At 39.7% G+C, this 23,127-nt stretch overlaps 1 long non-coding RNA gene across 1 annotated transcript; it reads right to left on the bottom strand.

Moving 5' to 3' along the window:
• Positions 1-13,840: 13,840 nt before the first annotated feature.
• On the bottom strand, positions 13,841-20,279 carry LOC117416301 (uncharacterized). Its single transcript, XR_004546538.3, has 4 exons — positions 19,910-20,279; positions 19,186-19,451; positions 17,952-18,090; positions 13,841-14,758 (listed from the first exon to the last, which is right to left on the bottom strand). It is a non-coding gene; the product is annotated as an uncharacterized LOC117416301 (long non-coding RNA).
• Positions 20,280-23,127: the final 2,848 nt, after the last annotated feature.

Raw genomic sequence — 23,127 nt, 5'->3', positions numbered from 1 at the left:
GAGACAGAGCGCCATCTGCTGTTGAACTGAACACTGCTGCAAAACAAGCCAGAAGCTTATTTTTTATTATGTGGTGAGAATCCGAAGCCTGCTCTTCAAAGAGTAGTAGATGAAAAACAAATGAAAGAAGAAGTTAAGTGGAAACAAAATGCAATGCTAAAGACACTTTAACGCTATGTGTTCACTTTAATTGTTAAATATGTGTAAAAGGCAGCACTACAAAGGAACACATTTTATAAACATGTAATGTACAAGAGCTTCAATTAGGTGTCCATCATGAAAACGGTCTAATTCCAAGTGGACTGTATGTATGGGATTAAAATAACCAGTCAGGTGTGTGCTGTGATTACTTGGAATTCTTTATCCACCTATAAATGACATCACAGTCTATACTCAATGAGTACAAATAATAGCATCAGGCTACAGCAATACAGTATCACAAAGCATATACAAACATGTTAAATACTACAATGTAAAGCTTCCTGCTTGTGTGCCAGTTTAGGTTTGGTTTATAATCATTTAGTCACAGTGTAGATGCAGTCTAGGTCTGTGTCTCGTAGTTTGATGCTATGACAAAACAAAGGTTGAGAATGGTATGAATAGTACACCTTTAACTATAAAGTAGGAAACGCTGTGCTTCAGTTTAGCTTATAATTGTTACCCTCGAGACTTGCTTTCTTTGTGATACATATCCCCCAAACGCCAACTGCGAAGTGCAGAAACACAACCCGGTGCAGGTGGTCATTAGTGACGTATTAATAGGCTACTTGACTGATTCGTCTTCTATTATTCATGACTGTAAGCAGTATAATGTGGAAGCGGTTATTGGAGTTGTTTATGTGTCTGTCCCGTTACGCAGTTTATGTTACCTGCAGCCCCGGAATAGCGGCTGTATTTTCCACGGTTTACAAAGCCGAGGTTATAAACACCACCTCTGTTTGAGGCGTTGTGATGGGTCTATTATTTTCCTGGGTGAAACTCATAAAAGGGCATGCTTTCTGTTGTGTCTGCATTGTGTAGAGGTCTAACAGGTAAAATAGATCTGGGAAAGGACTGCTTAATAAGCTGATTACTTCTAAACAATAAAAGGAAACTGAAGACGGTTGTGTAATTAAAATCAGAAACAATGTTTATTTCAGGATGCAGCCTCACAACCTTCCGTCACTCTGCTCACTGGTGGACTCTCATAAAGCTGCAGTCCCCCTCTATTTATTTTACATGCTCAACCAATCAGCGTCAAGTACATTTTGCGCCCTTTTACCTTATTTGGCAATCATTTATATAATACAGCTTAACACCGATGTTATGCATTAAAGTATACACATCCAACACGTTCGTTTCCAAATTTTCATGGGAAGAAAAATAAATCCATGTTACACTACTTTACCTGAAGCATGAGTGATGGAGTTTAAATTAGCATTAACGTTTATGTTGGGCACGTGCTGCATGCTCCTGCTCAGTAGTATTACAGTATAGGGGCAGCAGTGTGGAGTAGTGGTTAGGGGTTAGGGCTCTGGACTCTTGACCGGAGGGTCGTGGGTTCAATCCCTGTTGGGGGACACTGCTGCTGTACCCTTGAGCAAGGTACTTTACCTAGATTGCGCCAGTAAAAACCCAACTTTATAAATGGATAATTGTATGTACAAATAATGTGTAAAAATAATGTAATTGTATGTAAAAATAATGTGATTATCTTATAACAATTGTAAGACACCCTGGATAAGGGCGTCTGCTAAGAAATAAATAATAATATATTTCTGAGGGAGTCAAGGCAGTAAAACTCAGGTCCGGATACGTGATAGCAGGTGCATTCTTGCCAGTCCGATGTTTGGAAGGGTCCACCATGCAGAAGTAGCAGTTGCCAAATTCTTGGGATAGCGAACTTCATGGCTCTCTTTTCCCCTCTGTACCATCCTACAAAAATACATTTATTTCACCCATGACTAATGTGTAAGAGATTCTCGCAACATTTTTCATATATGATATATTTTTTCAATAAGATTGAAAATTGTAAAACATTTTAAAATTAAAAACTTTTACAATTTTAAAAATTAACAAATTTTATAACATAAAATTCCGAGCAACAATTGTCCATCTTACCTTCCAGAGTTTTTTTTTTGCAGTGCTCGCAGGTGAAATGAGGTGCCCAGGGTTTGTCTTGATCCCCGACAGGCATGTCGAAATATGCCTTGTAGGCCTCACACATCTTAGCAGATGCTTCCACGGAGTACTTTTTCGCTCTTGTCTTGATAAATTGGCCGCAGACATAGCAAAATGCGTCTGCCGGATGCTTGCAGCCTCTTGATGCCATCTCAGAAAAATGCAGATATGTATCCACTTAGGCAGCTGGAACTAAACTGAACTGGTGAGCTTAAGGCCCCTGTATTTATACTACTATTTATATTACTGGAAAGTTCTAGAAAGTTCTAGAAGGGCAGCAGTGTGGAGTAGTGGTTAGGGCTCTGGACTCCAGACCAGAGGGTCATGGGTTCAATCCCCAGTGGAGGACACTGCTGTTGTACCCTTGAGCAAGGTACTTTACCTAAAATTGCTCCAGTAAAAACCCAACTGTATAAATGGGTAATTGTATGTAAAAAATAATGTGTAAAAAAATAATGTGATATCTTGTAACAATTGTAAGTCGCCCTGGATAAGGGCGTCTGCTAAGAAATAAATAATAATAATAATAATAATAATAATAATAATAATAATAAGTTACTCCAAGTTTACTCAGCACTGAATCTATCTGGAATGTTCTGGAAAATAGGTAAATTTCAAAATATCACTGTCCTGGTCACAAAAGCAAAGTTTGTGGGGAATAATAGCCATTTTCTATACTTTTGAGGCATAAGCAATTAGGAAATAACACTTACTACCCAGGAACAAAAATTGTGTTACATAGTGTTATTACACAATATGAGGTGTAGCTGTTTTGACAAATCCTTGAAGGTGATTGGTTATCAGGCATTATGGATGATTGATGGATACATGCCATTGCTGTTGCTCTTCCTTTCTCAGCAGAGTTGAATCTGATCACTCTGAACACCAATGAGCCATGTGATGGGCCGCTGTTAAAACTGAGGCAATACTCTTGTGCTACTTTTAGATCTTCCCATTCATTATACACTGAACTGAATAATGTCTGGGGTCTGGAGGGTGTCAGGTCAGCACTTTCACTACTCTAGCTTTCTTCACACTGCAAATAGGTCATGCATAAATAATGATCTCAATGGAATTCAATAATTCAGCTGCACTTCTGAGGACCAGTTTGGAGTTCTCATTAGAAATGGTACTCCTCCTGGATGTATAGGAATTGGCTCTGAAACACCTTCAATAACACTGTCAGTAGCGTGCACTGATTTGAGATGGATGCTCGTGCACTGGGGGTAGGTGACCATTCCTCAATGATTATCACCTCAGTGAATTCCTTCAGGGCAGGCGGAGGTGAAAATCTGCAGCAAAGTGTGTTCCATAGACAGAATGACCATAGAAAGAAGTTTGGTGTCAATGCTTCATACTGGCATTGTATAACTAGCGCTGCAGTTGCATCAGTAATACACAAAACTGGTGCTATCTGCTGTACAATTCAGGAATTGCAACTCCAGAATTGAATTACAAGAACACTAAACAACAATTCAGTAGTTCGGGACAAACACCAATCACAACATGTTGTAGCACAGACTATGCAAAAATACACAGAAGTATGTTAGATATTAGGGATGTGCTTTTGGTAATTTTTAATGAACGTTTAAATTCTTTGCAATGTCAGCGGTCAAACTTTTAAAAAATATCCACATACGCACACACACACACACACACACACACACACACACACACTTTTAATATTACATGCTGATACTGACAGCCCTGGTTAGTATTTTAATAACTATATATTATATACATATTGAACACATTTTTGGATAGTATAATATTTTTTAGAATAGTGTGTTTCTTAAAGGTTCATTTAACAACATAAAAACAGGAACCTATTATGTTTTTTTTTTATTATTTATTTTTTTGCAAGTAACTTTTCCCCAAAATGATATGGTTTAAAAAAAAAAATTAAAAGAGACGAACATCACTCACTGTACAGCACTAATGCAAAATGGCTACAGGAAAGCGAAAGCGAGTTGTGCTTACAATTGAAAAAAAGTTTTTTTCAATTAAAAGTTTGCGGTCTTTGATAGTAGCAGTGGGATTTTTTAGATCTTTTGTTGCTCGAGACGAGTACTTGAACATTACAATTTCCGAGTACTCGAATCAAACGCCACTCTCCTCTGCATACTGTACTTGTGTACATAAACCTCCCAAACATTGCCACAAGTCCTATTTTAAATGCCAAATTAACACACAATCAATTAATATATTAAGTCATTGTATATGGTCAAGTATTACTAAATAAAGTAAAGTATTCAAATTCACATATCCAGTTTTGTATGAACAGCTGTAGCACTTTTTTTTTTTTTTTTAGTAAAGTTTAGTAAGTTTTTTAGTAACTCCATCCACAATAATTCTGAATGTTTTCATCTGTGAAGCACTGAACTTGTGTTTTTGTGGTAGGGCAATTTTGTTTGGCATAATTAACATACCACGGTTTTCTCGTCCGGTTCCTCAAAATACTTCCAAACATGGCTTCCTTTGTTTAGAGATGCCATTTTAAATATAGAACAAACTCAGAAAAACCGCTTGTCATTGACGTTATTACCCTGCCGTGGAATTGATACTAAACCACACCTACTACAGCATGAACACACACAGTGCACCAATGAAGCACCAGACTGACCGAGAATAAAACCCGCCCCAGTGTCAATCTTTCTGTTGCACCAATTAGAAAAGCTACTTGGAGGCAATGCCAAACCCCTTCCTTTTTAGAATATCTGCCCTTACTGTGGCACTAGAGCAGTCTCATGAGCGATGGACTACTGATGATAAATTACTAAAATTAATGCATACAAAAATATGCATTTGGTGACATTTGTCATGTGACCGTTTATACGTCTAGCATATTATTAAACTTTTTACCACTTCTTTAGAGTTTATACGTTTAAACGTTTAAAATTCCCATCCCTATTATATATATATATATACACAAATGTTATTTGTTTATTTAGCAGACGCCTTTATCCAAGGCGTCTTACAGGGACTAGGGTGTGTGAACTGTGCATCAGCTGCAGAGTCACTTACAACTACGTCTCACCTGAAAGACAGAGCACAAGGAGGTTAAGTGACTTGCTTAGGGTCACACAATGAGTCAGTGTTTGAGGTGGGATTTGAACCCGGGACCTTGTGGTTACAAGCCCTTTTCTTTAACCACTGGACCACACAGCCTCTTGTTTTGGCATCAAACCTATCTTGGTTTGAGGGCTCGCTGCCTGGCCGACTGGACGAAGCGGAGACTCCCAAAAAGAACAAGCATGTCTCAATGCCGCGAGTAGTACTGGATATATCCCCCTTGAAGGTTTAGCCAAACCTTTAACAAGGATCGTCAGCGCGCGGGAGAGGAAAACAAAACCCAAGTCTGTGAAATAAACCTCTGGGAATCCATGGCTGATCCGATTGCCCTTCCTCCAGGCAGGCTACTAACGCTGACAGCATATTTGAATAAAACATTTTTAAGATCTACATATATGTTTTAACATAACCTTAATAATCCCCCAAAACAACTAACTAGTCATTTGACAAGGGTGATGTAGGTGCATTGGCAGTATTAGATCTGTGTTTTTTGAAATTCAGCTGATTTTTTGTGCTTGCGTGGACAAATTAATCACAAATGGGCTTCCCTGCAGTGGCTGCAAATGTGAAGGAAATGGCAGGAAGAATAGGAGCAGGCTTCTTTGTTGAAAATGTTGCGGCCCTGACCATCTTTTGATCTGGAAGGGATGAAGGAAGAGGGGGAAATGCATGGGAGGGAGGAAGGAGAAGGATTGCGAGAGAGGGATATGAGGGAACGGGGTGGAGTTTCAGCGAGGGAGCAGGAAATGGTGGGTAAGCAGTGGAACCGCACATGGAGCAGGCTAGGAGCCGGATACCTGCTAAAATCTGGTTGCGTAGGGAAAGGGACACAGGCTTGGGGTTGTAAATCCAAGCATTTCCAGGAGGAGGCCGGGCCACGGCATGTTTTAAAGAAAACGGACACTGCGGAGGGAGGAAGTAAAGGGTGGTTATCGAAAAACTGGAGCACTGGGGAGACTTGAGGGGTGCCGGCTGGGAATGCGGGGTAGTAGGAGGGAGCAGCTATGGGGGCCTGTTGGACGCCCATAGCCATGGGGAAAGAAGAGGAAAGGAGAGCTGGGCCCGGCTGAGGTGGGAACGCGAAACCTGCTGGGGGGGCTTGCTGGGAACCCAACATGGAAGGAAGAAATGCAGGAGCTTGCTGCGAGCCTGGGAAAGAGAAGGACGCAGGGGCCTGCTGGACCGCTGGGAAAGTGGACAGAAAAGCAGGGCCTTTGGGATGCCCGTGTGAGGTAAAGAATAGAAAGGAGTTGCGAGGCCCTGTTCGAAACCCGCAGCTGAAAAAGCCTGAAAAGCCTTTACCTACTGACTGACATCACCAAGCCGCTCTGAATCAATTGCACCTCAGAGGAGGGTAAGCATGTATTCATTGCCTGAACTATAGATGAGCAGATTTAATACAGCCATGATGTAAAGCGGTTTAGTTAGGTTAGTATGCCTGACTGAAAGCAGTGACTGGTTTTAATTGGTTCTCATTCAATTGTTCTTTAATACTTGTATGATATTTTTCAAACATGATAAAACAGTGTTAGAAACTTAAGTCGTGAAACACTTGTATTATTGTGGCAGTAATACTCCTAATTAGGAAACGTTTCAGATAAAACATTGTTAAAAACATTGTAATATTATCATTGTTGTGCTTCATTAAATATAGTCTCTCGAAAGGAGATTGTTATCCTAAATACAAGTATCGTGTCTGTGTTTGTCTTTCATTATGTTTAGTGGATTCACTGTATTCATTTCACTCGGGCCCATTGCATGACAATTAACCACTAGGAGTACTGTTCCCTCCTGAGTTTTATCTTCATAAGACTCGAACGTGATACCCTCATACGAAATCGCCGCATCCCCTTTACCGGCAGCCTGTGGCACAGCAGAGACTGATGATGTCGAGGGGATACAGTCCTCTTGTTGATCGCCGCTTTCCTTCGTTTTTTTGGAAGGGATGAATCTAAATTGAAAAAGCCTCTTCTGACTTTTTACATACTCGGTTATACTGGGCGAACCGGACAGTTTATATAGATAACGGTGAGAACGTTGTGTTACTGTCAATGTCATGCACGTCTAATCGAATCAGATTATCCATCAGATCGTCCACGTGGGGAGAAAGAGAGGAACAGTAGAAGTCCATTTAAGTTTTGTTTTTATATTTAGACAGGTTCTGATCTGATAATGAACAAAATTGTGGTTGCCCAGCTCGGGCAACTAATTCTCTATGACTCCATTTTCAAGTTGCCTAAGGCTGAATTTTGGTTGCCCCAAGCAACCATTAGTGTCGAGCCCTGATTTATTACATGTTTTTTAACAGTACGCAGCAGAGCAGTTTGGGTGAGCAGAGGTAGATTGGTCTCAAAAAGAATAGCAAGATGATTGGAGATGGTTAGATCTAACACTGACAGGTTGTGAACTGTTAAGCCACGAGTGATGACTAGTTCTAAAAGCAATGATTCCCAACCGTACCCCCTTCCAGACCTATCATCTGCGTACCCTTAGCATACAGGTTTATACTTTAATGTTATTTTTACTATATGCTTTCATAATACACATACACAACATACTACACACAATATAAATGAATAAAGCCAATAAAACAACGGAAAAACACTGGAAATGGTCACGCTGACTTCATCGTGTCTCTGCTTCCTGACATATCATTGATTCGTTCTGTATACTGTGCCCGTGACCATAAGGATTTCGCCCGTGACCATAAAGATTTCATTGTGGAAGACAGCAGAGGAAAGAAGGTACAACTTAAGTGTGCAAGTACTGTCGAGTTACTATACATATTGACAGAAAAAAACGGCCAAGCATTTTGGAAAACAATTATTTCATACAGTATATAAAAAGTGAAAGCCCCCCAAAAAAACTATTTACATAAAACTCAAAAATAGCTAAAAAATAAGCACAGAAAAATGAAATGAATAATACATGGTGAGGGCTCTGTACGTCATTGTTTCTGTGTGTCTCAAATAAATAAAAGCTGTAAACCAGATTCACTCTCCTGCGTCTTTTTGAGAACTTGTACTGTATAATAATTTATATCACAAAACAGACCCGAAACCACTCAGGGATGCTACATATATATTTGACTTTTTTCTTTTCCCCCCAACATAAGATGGCCAAATAAATGAAGTTTAACACAGCACTAGCTTGTACTTTAAAACATGTTATGCCTATTTAAGAAAATTAGAAAAACAGTCAGGACAACAAGCTGCACGTTTTTTTTTATTTGTTTGTTTTTAACCTTTAAATCTGTTAACCAAACTCCCTGCTGCCTTAGACCTTTACCGCACTCTCCTCTCCTCCTTCTCCTCTACTCTCTCCTCTGCTAAATGTGCTTATTTCCAATCTGTAATCCAAGCCTCCTCTAACAACCCACGTAAACTATTCTCTACCTTCTCCTCCCTCCTAAACCCTCCCCCCCTCCTCCTCCCTTCTCTATCTCCCCTGACGACTTTGCCTCCTTCTTCTCTTCTAAAATCTCAGATATCCGCAAACTCTTTAACACCTCTCCCTCCCCAGCACCCCCTCCTGCTCCAACCCCTACACCCACTGCATCCCCTACTAACTCACCCTCCTTCTCCACCTTCTCGCCCCTCTCAGACTCTGACCTCTCCTCCTTGCTCCAGGGTCACAAACCCACCACGTGTGCCCTGGACCCCCTCCCCATTCACCTCTTTCAAGCTGCTGCTCCTGCTCTACTTCCCTTCATCTACTCCCTTCTCAACACCTCTCTCCTTTCTGGTCTCTTTCCCTCTGCCTTCAAAAAAGCCTCTATCACTCCCCTCCTCAAAAAACTTACCCTCAACCCCACCTTCCTCCAGAGCTACCATCCTGTCTCCCTCCTACCCTTCCTCTCCAAAACCCTCCAGCGAACTGTACACTGCCAGCTCACTGCTTTCCTGTCCAACCACTCTCTGCTCGACCCTCTCCAATCTGGCTTCCGTGCTGCTCACTCCACTGAAACCGCCCTCCTGTCTGTCACCAACTCACTAAACTCTGCCCGAGCTGCCTCTCTCTCCTCTGTCCTAATTCTCCTCGACCTCTCTTCTGCCTTTGACACTGTCGATCACTCTATTCTACTATCCTGTCTCGCTGACCTTGGAATCTCTGGCACTGCTCTGGCCTGGTTCTCCTCCTACCTCTCTAACCGCACTTACCAGGTGACCTGGCGTGGAACAACCTCCACTCCTCGCCCTCTCTCAACAGGAGTCCCCCAATGGTCAGTCTTGGGTCCTCTCCTGTTCTCTCTCTACACCCGCTCCCTGGGCTCACTCATCGCATCCTATGGTTTCTCATACCATTTCTATGCTGATGATGCTCAGATTTTCCTCTCCTTCCCCACCTCTGACTCCACCATCCCCTCCCGTATCTCTACCTGTCTGTCTGCTATTTCCTCCTGGATGCACTCGCATCACCTCAAACTCAACCTCTCTAAATCTGACCTCCTTTTCTTTCCCTCCTCCTCCTCCCCCTCCTCTGATCTCTCTATCTCTGTTCCTCTGGAATCTACCACACTCTCCCTCTTCCTCCGCTAAGAACCTCTGCGTCACCCTGGACCCCTGCCTCTCTTATTCCCATCACATCTCCACTCTGGCACGAACTTGCCGATTTTTCCTAAGCAATATCCGTAGAATCCGACCCTTCCTCACCAACTATGCCACCCAGCTCCTGGTCCAGGACTTGGTACTCTCCCGCCTAGACTACTGCAACTCCCTCCTGGCTGGCCTCCCTGCGTCCGCCACCCGTCCGCTCCAGCTCATTCAGAACTCCGCTGCTCGCCTAGTGTTCTCTCTGCCTCGCTTCTCCCATGCAACTCCACTACTCCTCTCACTCCACTGGCTCCCGATCACCGCTCGTATCCAGTTCAAGACTCTTGTACTAGCCTACAGATGCCTTGACCAGACTGCACCCAGCTACCTCCAGACCCTCATCTCTCCCTACACCCCCACTGGATCTCTCCGCTCCGCCTGCACTAGAAGACTGGCTCTACCTCCTCTACGCTCCCCTGCCTCCAGAGCCCGCTCCTTCTCCACCCTCGCCCCGAGGTGGTAGAATGACCATCCCACAGATGTTAGGACTGCCCAGTCCCTGACCACATTCCGGCGCCTCCTCAAGACTCACCTCTTCAGAAAGCACCTGTAGAACTCCTCTGTTTTTCCCTTGGGACCCTTCCTTAAATGCACTTTACTTGCTCTTATCTGCCCCCTATTTTACTGCATGTAATCCTGTACTTCAGAGTACTATAATCTGCCAAGTGTTTAATCTGTAGTATTTTGTATTTAATTATATCCTGATGTAACTATCACTGACACTGTTATCTGCTGTATTATTGAATTGTATTTTGTCACACTTGTACTTACTTGAACCAAAGTCATTGTATTCATCATTGTATTTATCTTGCTCTTAATTGTATTATTACTTGCACTGTGATTCTTGAAATGTATTTGTTTACGATTGTAAGTCGCCCTGGATAAGGGCGTCTGCTAAGAAATAAATAAATAAATAATAATAATAATAATAATAATAATAATAATAATAATAATAATAATTAACCTGTTCTGCAGTCCTACAGTACCTACACCAGTTTCGAACACCATTTCCATCACTTCACACCAATTTAAATCAATCGTTAATACTGACTAAAGTATGGCCATAACTGTGAGCAGGTCCTTTAACATGCTGAACATAATCTAGGGAATTAGGAGCCTTCAAAATCCCACTTATTTTGGACCCTGTCATATTTAGCATAGCGAGGAAATCAGCAAATGATGTGATAAAAGGTAGGTTGGACTTGGGCAGATGGTAAATAATTATACTAATCACCAGTGATTGACCTTTTAAAGTTAAGGTTATTACTAATGATTCAAAAGAGCAATAACTTTCAGTAATATTTTGTGTTACATTATAATTAGAGCAGTGAATGGAAGCCAGCCCCCACCCGCCCACCAAGGTGTGCTTCTGAAACAATGTATAGATTGGGGGAGATGCCTCTATCAGTGACGCACTTTTGTCAGCATGTAGCCACGTTTCTGTTCATTAGGGGAGCTTTATTGGATAAAGATCTTGTATTAAATAATGCTAGACATAAATTGATTGATTGGGAATTGATGTGATGGGAATTGGTTCGAACATGCACGACAATCACAGGCTTGTTATTATAAGGCTGTCCACTCTTAATTCAATGTCTTTGACTCTCGCACCAGGGAGACAAGTAACAGTCCTGTTTAGCAGGACTATAAGTGAAAAACGTAGAATGGAGTCACCTAGTAAAAGCACCTCACTTTTGCTTTTATCTGTATCTTGATCTTCTATACTCTGATCTTCTCATCTGTTTGACAGAAGTATCTCGGCACACACCCCCACCCCCTGTGTGGAGAGCCCGCTTGTTAGTGTGCACAAGCGTAGGAAAAGTAAAGGTAGTGTAAACCTGTTTTGTTTGGTTTTCTATTACAGGTAAACAGCTTAGCTGTCCTGTTTGATAGTTAAGTTCCTGTTCTGTGTTTTAGTTAAGTGCTCAAAAAAGAGTTAGGTGTTTGTTTTGGTTATTTTGTTTTGTGTTTATTAAAAATAGCGTGTCTGCGCTTTAAAAAAATCAATTTCTGTGTCCTGGGTCTGCTTTTAAAGGGGCAACGAACCTGAGTAGGTGTGGTTCATTTACAATATATACAGTATATGAACAAAAAAGCTACCTTTAAACCACAGCTAAATTGTTAGGAGGGAAGTGAATTTTTAAGTCTTGTGTGTTGAAAATAGGTATAGACATTTTTCATAGGACTATGTAGAAATATCGAGTTAAGTTCTATTATTGTATCTTAAAAAAGAAACATTTCAAAATTGTCAAGAAACTCCTAGTGCTTTTATGATGCTAGAAACCTGACAAGCAGGAGAAAACTTGAATTAAGGAGCATTGAAGTTTTACAGCAGGACCAGGCCACATTAGCTACTGTAGGCAAAACTCTAGTGCACTGTAGGCACTAGAGTTTTGTATGCAATCTGTTGCTTATTTTAAGATTAACAATAAGGGCCAGTCTTTCTTGGTGAGCATGCAGAATGGCTAAATTAATCAGCCTGTCTTGCATCATGGTGTTGCAGTATTTAGAAATATTTACATTCATTACAATTTTGGCATATGTGACTGCAGTGTTTCATTATATTCATGAACATTATTGTTTTATATACTTCTTATGCTTACAGCCTTTGCAGTATGGAGCTTATTTAAGATGTATGTGGAGCTGTGATTTAGAAAGTGGCTTCATTAACTTTTGAGCTGCTGTGAAAATTACATAGGCCTACACCACATACTTCATAACTACTGGAAGTAATGTAGTCCAGCCTGTTTTAAATTTGAATAAGCACTAATTATTTTGCTGTCGGTCTTCCTAATATCCCGGTATATGTTTCAAAACCGACACACAAAGAAAAGGTGCACTTAAAAAGATCTGGAATCATTTACTAAACAACATAGGTATGAAATGTGGGCTTTACATTATTCAAGCAAATTGGTTTTATTTTTTAGAACCCTTTAATATTTTAGATCAGAATCATGAAACCGGGGTGTAATGACAAAACAAAGTACTGTGTCGTGTTACTTTGTGGTACGCATTAAAAAGTGGTACGCTGCGTACTGCGCCTGCCTGGGCATTTCCAAATGATTTTAGCTCAGAAAACAAGGAAATGACCATTTGAAAGGGATGCAATGTACTGTTTGGCTCTTAAAGTTCTTTTTAATGTCATTTTTTTCACAATTCAGCAAATGTATGTGACTTTAACTGATGAGCAACACATTGGGTTATCTAACATTGTAACATATACGATTTTGTGGGTGAACTACAGTTTGTCTTGTTCATAGTGATCTGTGCAACATTGACAATGTACCATTTTCTGACGTTACACTGGTCAGGTTTTGGTATGCGTACCACATTCTGACGATGTACCACTTTCTGGCCCTACACCGGAGCTGTCCTAAAAATCAGTAGTGGTATATTGTAAACAGTTAACCTTTACCACATTTTACATTTAATCAAACTGAGTCAAACCCCACATACTGACTGATTGTCCTAGCACTTGAAGTATTGGCAGTTCCATCAGTTACAGCCGCATTGCTTTGCGTTTCACATTCTCCTCATCAGAAATCTAGAGATTATAATCCAGGTTTTTTTTTTTTATCGGTGTAATAATTGATCTGCTCACCCACTATGACAGAATCCCAGACCACTTCTGAAAAATGCATTGAAATAAATGGAGTTCCGTCCTCAAACTCCTTTCATCTAGCAATGTTGATTGTTCCTATTCCCAGAATCATGCTGCTGTGGTCTGGTCAGCCCAATTTCATTTTTATGAATGTATTCTTTAAAAAAAAAGCTAAACATTTTTAACCAAACTAACTCTAAAACATCTATCCAACATGCAAATCCTTGAAAAATGATGTATTAAATTAATCAAACACGTCTAGAGCTGATTAACTCAATTCAGGAACTCTGGAAAACAAAGATGACCGTGCAGCAGCTTCATTGATCATCTGTATCGTGTGCTGTAGTGCCAGTGACTGTAGAGTACAGGAATGTAAAACAAATCAATACAATTATTAAAGCTCCAGAAGGTTGTTTCTGTGTTTATTTCTGGTACAGTGCATTATTACGTTACATTTTGTGTACAAAACAATGTTTCAAAGTTTATAAGCTTGTACATGAGTTGGATTCGCAAGTGGTAGTTTGGATTTTAAAAACAATTTACAATTTTAGCAAAGTATGGCTTTTTTGCCAGCTCTTTTTTTGTTTTCTAAAACAATGATTTTTTTTTTTAAACATAGTATAACACTACATCAATATGCATTAACCCAGAGTAAAACCAATATACAACAAACACTGAACCCCTATTTTTTCTACCACATTTAAGTTTTAAGCTTACTTAAATAAAACTCTATTGATTGACCCACCAAATAAGTATATTCTTATTGATACTTGGTAAGAAATAATAAAAAAAACGATTTAAGTTATTTTAGACACAGTTTATTTTGGTTTGTCATTTCTCAGTGCTGGCAGGATGCAGACTGCTTATTTCTCTCCGTGGCTACTCCATAGTTCTTGTGACAGCACGAGTAGCAATTGTTATTTTCTCACTGTTTTTCTGTCTCCTTTCTCCACACCTCTCTCCAGTCTCATCAACCCACCAGGAGAGGCTGCTTCGCTTTTATATATGTGGCCCTCTCCCAATTGGTAATTACTTGATTAATTAGGAGATGGCCACATTACTCACAAGTTAGCTGGATGAGGAATTTTAACCCCATCCATGCTGTAAAACAATAATAATAATCACTTGATTTCTAAACACAAAACAATACATTTAAATCATAATAATACAACAAAAGTACAAATGAACACAGGGGCGGGGTGTACCCTGTCACAGAAACATAAAGGTGCCTGAAAAAAGCCCCCCCCCCCTGCTTTAACACTGTCGCATGACAATGCAAACCACCAGGAGTGTTGCAAAAAGCACCCAGCAAACGACTTCCCATGTGATGTACCTGTAAAGACACACAGAAAACAGATCATTTATAAGCTGTGATTCTTACTTGATAAACCCTTAAAGGTTTTGTCACATATAATTAAAACAGCACTGCCATTAGTGTGTCCATTGTGCTGTAATGATAAGGCAGGGGTCCCCAATAGGCGCCCCGGGTATATATCAGGCCCGCGATGTCTTGATTGCTGGCCCGCCTTATGATCACATAAGTAGCTTACTGGAGCACGCACTGTTCAGATATCAAGTTTATTTAGAAGAAGAAAAAAGTGCCAATTAACATCATGTGAGAAGGACAGTGAGAGTAAAAGCAGAGTGTTGTGCGGTTGGTACAGCTACTTGAGGAACGTGAGAGAATAATACAGTTGCAGAACAATTAATTCAAACAGCAGTTAAGCAAAATAAAACTTAGCTTTCAAGAAATGGCTTTCAAACGGTGTAAAGTTGACAATGAAAATCGGCAGTTTCATTCCGAGTGGCCACTGCAGATGATGACATGCGCAAGTTCATGGTAAAGCTAACTGAAAACTTCAAGGCCCGTTTCGAAGACTTCAAGCTCTCCAGTGAGCTACTTCTTTTTCTCTGTCATCCGCTTTCAGTTTCTCCAGATGGACTGTGGACTGCAGAAGCAAAACCCCTGCTGTCCACTCTGGATGAGGGATCTCTCCAGATTGAAATGACTGAGCTTCGCGTTTCAGAGGTACTGAAAGTCAGACTGTAAGACAGCAATACCTGTGTATTCTGGGTCAGCGTTATCCCAGAGGCCAAGTTTAAATCAATCTGAAAACTTGCAATTTTTTTGTTAATCATGTTTGGCTCAACATATCTTTGTGACTCTGGCTTCTCCACGCTGAATCTTATAAAAAAAAACAGCCATGGAGTCGTATCACAGACAACCACCTTCACCAGTGCCTGCGTGCTGCCACAACATCTTACCATCCCGACTTCGGAGGGCTTGCATCAAGTCGCCGCTGCCACTTTTCTCATTAACTGGTGAGTCTTCTAAACTTGCTTATATCGTACGCTACAAGTATAAACTTAATTTAAACTGTAGTTTGAATGCTGGGTTATCTTATATTTGCAGCATAGTTATATAAAAGTATATTAAAACACTGCATTTTTATTTGTAAATCATTAAACTTGATTTAACAATATATATACACATGTCCTGGTAGTTATCTGTTATGAATTTAAAGTTTGATTTCAGATGCATTGTTTTATTCATATTAAGTGGACACAAAGGTTTTTCATATATGTGTAATATTTTATAATAACATAACAATCCCCAGAGTAATCAACATTGTGTTTGGGGAATGATGTATTTCCCAGCCCCCCTCAGTCCTGGCCCTTGGCTTTATGTGCATGTAACAGGGGAGATCTGTGCTGACTATCTGGGACATGCGTGGTTCTGCAGGAAGAGGGCAGCAGCCTCGTAAGATCCGCCTGTCAGTCATGGCGATGACACGGAGAGGTGGGGAAGAGGGTGTGTTGGCTTTCCCTCTCTCTGAATGACTGAGAGGCGGGCCTTGGGGGATTCCTCGGCCCATAAGAACTGCACTTGGTTGTGTATTCAGGTGGCCGGAGGGAGCATACCCAGTGAAGGTGGCAGAAGATGTCAGTGTAAAGAAAGAGCAGGCAAGCACGGCTGAGTGAGACAGCCTACCTTAAAAGAAGCTAAAAAGTAAAATAAATAATTACATACCCGAGAGGACGTGTGTCAGTATACGCGGAACTCTGGCCACCCCAGTGTATAGACAATAGCGGAGCGTAGGTCGGAGGCCTGTATTGACCGGCTTAGCAGCACTTTTGTTTTGTAGTTTATTACTGTGTTTTATTTCCCCTTTTTCTTTTGCCTTTTGTTTTCATTATTATTTTTGAGCACTTGTATGTGCACTGGACTGTATACCAGTATTGGTAACCCCGTGGTCCTGTTTACTGTTGCCAGTATTCAGGCCATGGACAACAGCGCCCTCTGCAGGTAAAAATAAATCAGTGCGCCTGAGCGGCGTTACAAATAAAACCTCCTGTCTCCCGTGTGTGTCAGTGAATTGATCACCACCCTTCCACAGTGCATCATTTAAAGTGGCCAGCTATGGAAAATAATTGGGGACCACTGTGATAAGGCATGGCTTATTTCATTTAGTAAGGTCTTCAAATATTCAAAGATCCCACGTTCTGCAATGTGTTTCGTATTATCATTCTACTTTCCTTCTACTCTTAAATTCCATTTTCTTCTTAATGCTCTTTAACGTAAATGCAAAAGGGGTATTTTACAACACACCTTAATAAAGAAAACTGGAAGACAAAGCATGTATCTCTCTACTACTCTCTACCCAGCAGCCTCCTGACCAACACCAACATTGGAGATGGATTTATTTGAGCTGTGGCCTCAACAGCAATGTTTGCATTTGCCAGATTGACAGTAGCTTTTAACTGATCAAATGATTCAGCTGGTTTAGTTTCTTTTCTAACCTGTCGTCCACTTTTACATAATCTTTCTTTTCAGCTTGTCTGAAGTGCCTCTGATTCTTCAGATCTGTGACCAAAAAGGTGTTAAACACCCACAACTGGTTTGTTTTCTGACATGGAAGGTATGAATCTAAATAACCTTGTGAGATCACAGGCTAGTTTAAAATAGCTTCTGAATAAAATGATGTCTGGTCGTTTCTATACACTGCTGTAACACATAACTATCAGCATATGGACTTTTCCTTTGTTTTCTTCTGTCTGTCCAAAATTATATTTCTTTCAAAGAGTATTCTCACTCCTTAATATGCAGTCCCCTACACTAAAGTGTGACAGATTTAGTTGAACTATTGAAACTAGAATAATTGTCATTCCCGCTGAAATGGACCAAATTCTGGGGAGATGTTTCCTCCATTTGTGTTTGATGACACATAAACCACATGTGTGAAAAGTTTCCAGGGTAGGTGTCGTGTGTGTAACACACGAGCCCACATGGTGATAACTTGTCTGAAACTTATAAATGTCAAATGTAATGAAACCTTTTTTTTCCTTTTGGGAGGATAACTTAGATAAATAACATCACTATCATTTTAAAGATTGTTCCAAAGGCTTTCCAGCAAAAACATCAAGCCATTGATGCAAAGGGACAAGGGTCCCCCTTGATCTACTTGAAATGTAATGACCCAATGTAGCAGTAAGCTATCGCCAATATCAATATTGATGGAGCTTACCAAGCAGTGGCATCAGGGGGGTTCTTTATGACTCCAGTGCTTAATGATGAGCTTCTACTGGTATATTCCTCTGTAACGTCATATGCTCCCAGAACCGTGCTGGTGGTGATCCCGTTCCAACAGGTGTATGATTCCTGATCTGCGTAAAAAAGTCTGCTTATTAAATATGAGTATATATATATATATATATATATATATATATATATATATATATATATATATATATATATATATATATATACTGTGTGTATATATATATATATATATATATACTGTGTATATATATATATATATATATATATATATATATATGTATATATATATAATAAGTACTTGTACAAAACCAAAACACAGAATACCAACAATTGTATTCCCCTTGTTCTTACTTATCATCCTATGACCAAAAAAGTACAACACATCATACAAAGACATTTTAGCATTCTTCAAGATGATCCTTCTATAGCTCCTATTTTCAATAACCCTCCTCTAATGTCATACAGAAGAGACAAAAATCTAAGAGAACATCTGGTCCACAGTAACATTCGACCCAATCTGGACAGTCTTAAGGGTATGTTTCCATGCAACAGGTCACGTTGTGCAACTTGTAAATACATTCACAGCAACACAGTAGTTAAGGGAGCAAAATCCTCATTTACTATCCATGATACTTTTACTTGCATTAGTAAAGGAATAGTATATTGCATTGGCTGCATCACATGTAACAAGCTATATATTGGTGAAACAAAACGACGCTTGGCTGATCGCTTCGTGGAAAATCTGAGAAGTATACGAATTAACACCTCTACCTTTCCTGTCGCCAGACTTTTTAACAGAAATTACCACACTATAGAAGACATCACAATTTGTGGGATGGTTCAATGCTATGGAACTAATGCTGTCATGAAACAAAAGGAATGTGAACTTATTTTCAAACTAGGCACTTTGGAGCCATTTGGAATGAACATTCTATTCATCATCTATTCAGGTCATCATCATCAGCAGCAGCAACAGCATCATCAATTCTGGAATTTTGTTTAAAAGACTACTTGTTTGTTTTTTTATCAACTTCTTAAAGCACTGTTTTTTTGTATTCAGCCAATGAAGGACTTGTAGTCCGAAACGTCCTGATAATTGATTTACGTCCTGATAATCCTTTTTCTCAAACTATATATACTGTATATGTGTGTGTGAACATGCCTCAGGTGTGAAAGTTAACTTCATACTTCATACTTACTTGTGATTCTCCTGAGCTGACAAGATCACGTCAACCCCCACCAACACACTTGACTTCTTGCTCACGCTGTTGGAAGCAGTGCAGGACAGTTGCTGAGACTCAAGCAGTGTTTCACAGTGTAAACTGAGGGCATGAGAAAGCTGAACGGGAACATCCTCGGGGTCACTGCTTTTGTACCAAGTACCTAGAGTGGCAGCTGATTGTTAGAGTGGAACAAGAGACACTGGGCAAACTGAGAAACGTGACAACGGGGTCAGACACAGGCTCTGTGAAGAAAATGTATTGACATTTAAAATGTATCTGAAAAACAACATGAATGTGTGCTGTAGATACATTGTAACGAAACAACTAAACTATAAAGCAAACTTAAAAACTAATGATAAATTGTATAACTGGGTCATATAATAACCCACATTCATAAATGAGTTTGTTTTTTCTGTGCTTTTGTTTATTTAATTGTTTGTTTGTTTTGTATTACTCTATACATACAATGTTGCATTTAGAATTGCCTTCTGGCCCAATCATGTTTCATAGTAACCTTACAAGTACTTATATTGAGACGTGATTGTTCAAAAAAACAGGAAGAGGTTCTTGGCAGTGGAAAAAACACAAACATGCAGACTGTGGGCTTCTACAGCCCCTTTCACACATTACATGGCCAACAGTACCAACAATAGGGCAATTAATAATATACATTGAGTATCTATATATGAAAGATTTGTACCTTCAACAATCTTCACATTTATCGCACACATAATATCAGCGTAAGGTTTGTCTATCCCACACCAGTACGTTCCTGTGTCTTCCAAACTAAGCTGTTTCATTTCGATTGATAAGAGGCCCCTGCTTGAAATTCTTCCATTGTAATTTGTTTTTACATAACCATCTGTGTCAATTAAAGTGTCACACCAGTTTCCGGATTCTCCGTGACACCAGTATTTCTTGAAGAACACATATTGTCCTCGGTCATAACGACACACAATTGTGAGGCTCCCACCCACTGTGCCAATCTCTTGGGTTTGATCAGCCCAGAGATGAAGAGAATCTGAAACTGCAGAGGTGCATGTATCATTCAACAAAAGTACAATGTCAGGTAGAAAGATGATCTCTACATACCCCAAACAACCTCTACAGTGGCTCTCAGAAGTATTCACCCCTCTTGGACTTTTCCACATTTTATTGTGTTACAACATGGAATCAAAATGGATTTAATTAGGAGTTTTTGCCACTGATCAACACAAAAAAGTCCATAATGTCAAAGTGTAAAATAAAATCAACACATTGTTCTAAATTTATTACAAATATAAAACAGAAAATAATTGATTGCATAAGTATTCACCCCCTTTGCTATGACACACATAAATAAGCTCTGGTGCAACCAATTGTCTTTAGAAGTCACATAATTAGTTGAATGGAGTCCACCTGTGTGCAATTAAGGTGCTTCACATGATTTCAGGTTAAATACACCTGTCTCTGGGAGGTCCCACAGTTGGTTAGTACATTTCCTAACAAAAACTACATCATGAAGACGAAGGAACATTCAAAGCAAATCCGGAATAAGGTTCTTCAAAAGCACCAATCAGGGGTAGGATATAAGAACATTTCCAAGGCATTGAATATCCCCTGGAGCACAGTAGTCCATTATTAAGAAATGGAGAGAATATGGCACAACTGTGAATCTGTCAAAAACTGAGTATCCGGGCGAGAAGGGCATTAGTCAGGGAGGCCACCAAGAGGCCTATGGCAACTCTAAAGGAGTTACAGTCTTCCACGGCTGAGCTGGGAAACACTGTGCATACGGCAACAATAGCCCGGGTGCTTCACAAAACTGGCCTTTATGGGAGAGTGGCAAAAAGAAAGCCATTGTTGAAAAAAACTCACATCAAATCTCGGCTAGAGTTTACCAGAAGGCATGTGGGAGACTCTGAGACCAAGTGGAAGAAGATTCTATGGTCTGATGAGACCATAATAGAGCTTTTTGGCCCCAACGCTAAGCGCTATGTTTGGCGCAAGCCTAACACCGCACATCATCCTGAGAACACCATCCCTACCGTGAAGCATGGTGGTGGCAGCATCATGCCATGGGGATGCTTCTCTGCATCAGGGCCTGGAAAGCTTGTGAAGATAGAGGGCAAAATGGATGCAGCAAAGTACAGAGAAATCCTGGAGGAAAACCTGCTGAAGTCTGCAAGAGACCTGGGACTTGGGAGAAGATTCATCTTCCAGCAGGACAATGACCCCAAACATACAGCCAAAGCCACACTGGAGTGGCTTAAAAACAAAAAGGTCAATGTTCTGGAGTGGCCCAGTCAAAGCCCGGACCTCAATCCAATTGAGAATATGTGGAAAGAGTTGAAAATTGCTGTTCACCAAAGGTCCCCATCCAACTTGACGGAGCTTGAGCAATTTTGCCAAGAAGAAGGGCAAAAACTGCAGTGTCCAAATGTGCAAAGCTGGTAGAGACTTACCCAAAAAGACTCATGGCTGTAATTGCTGCCAAAGGTGCCTCTACCAAATATTGACTCAGGGTGGTGAATACTTATGCAATCAATTATTTTCTGTTTTGTATTTGTAACTAATTTAGAACAATTTGTAGATTTTATTTTTCACTTTGACATTATGGACTTTTTTGTGTTAATCAGTGGCAAAAACTCCTATTTAAATCCATTTTGATTCCATGTTGTAACACAATAAAATGTGGAAAAGTCCAAGGGGGTGAATACTTTTGAGAGCCACTGTATTTCTGACAAAACACGCATTTGTTTGGGGCTCCATTTATAAACATATATAAGATTGTTAAAGTTATTGCCAAAAAGTGTATTATAATATAATTTAATCACACAGTAATAGGCTGGTAAATGTGTTTGGGTTGGGTTAAAGTTATTATAATATATTTTTAAACACACAGTACTAGTTTTTTAAAATGTTTTTTGGTTGTTTTGTTTTTTGCCTTAGTAGTTGTGGTAAGACTTTTAGAATATGTTATTTGCATCAATAATGCAAAAAATGTAGAAAAACTAAAAGAGATTAAAAGAAAAACATTGACTAGAATTGAAAAAGCCTTCTAGTTGAAATGCCTGTCGCTGAATTTATTTAGTTTATTTTTTCATAAAAAAGGACTATTCTTGTTTATAACATACTTTATTACATATTTTTATAGCTGCATTATTACAATTGTTTAGCCGATCTTTGTTCCACTGGGTTACTGGGCCCCCCTCATGCATCAATAACTACAGCACTACAGTGTTAGCATTCATGTTGCGTGCTCTTACTCTTTAAGAATATGGATTTCATGCAGGAGAAATAAAGTATTTAAAATGTAGATTTTAATGAACTTATTTTATGTACAAATCCATATTAGTAAAAAAAAAACTTTAATTGCAACCCATGGTTAGAAATAGCAAAGTGTTGGTCGCTTACCTTGAGAAAACATTACCAGCCAGAAGATCTTCATGTTAAAATGGCATCTGTTTCATTAGAAGTTTAAACGCAACACCTACAGGAAGTCGTGTAAGGGCAGACCTGCCTGTGGTTTGTATATGTGAACTGGACATTTTAAGAAAGCATAGCTTTATGGTTTCCTTATATATTTATAAGTGTATTCATGGAAATGTGACAGAAATAAATATCCATTGCAAAAAGTGTTCCCATTAGAGTGCCTGTAAAAATCTCATTTAATAGAATTAATACACAAGTCATACATATACAGTATATTAATCTATATCTATATACCTTAGCTAGACTTATACAAGTTTATATAACTTAGTTTATCACAAAAAAAGTTCACCACAGTCATTTTGCACAATAACTGTGCAGTTTTCCTTTGCACTCTTTCTATAGCAGCAATATCCTTTTTGTAGTGAAGTGACCAGAACTGAACTCAGTATCCTAGATTAGGTCTTACTAATGCATTGTAAAGTTCTAACATTACTTCCATTGATT

Source organism: Acipenser ruthenus, chromosome 30, assembly GCF_902713425.1.
Source record: "Acipenser ruthenus chromosome 30, fAciRut3.2 maternal haplotype, whole genome shotgun sequence".
Taxonomy (NCBI): Eukaryota; Metazoa; Chordata; class Actinopteri; order Acipenseriformes; family Acipenseridae; genus Acipenser; species Acipenser ruthenus.
Note: the sequence above shows the minus strand (reverse complement) of the source record. Positions and strands in the feature narration are given on the sequence as shown.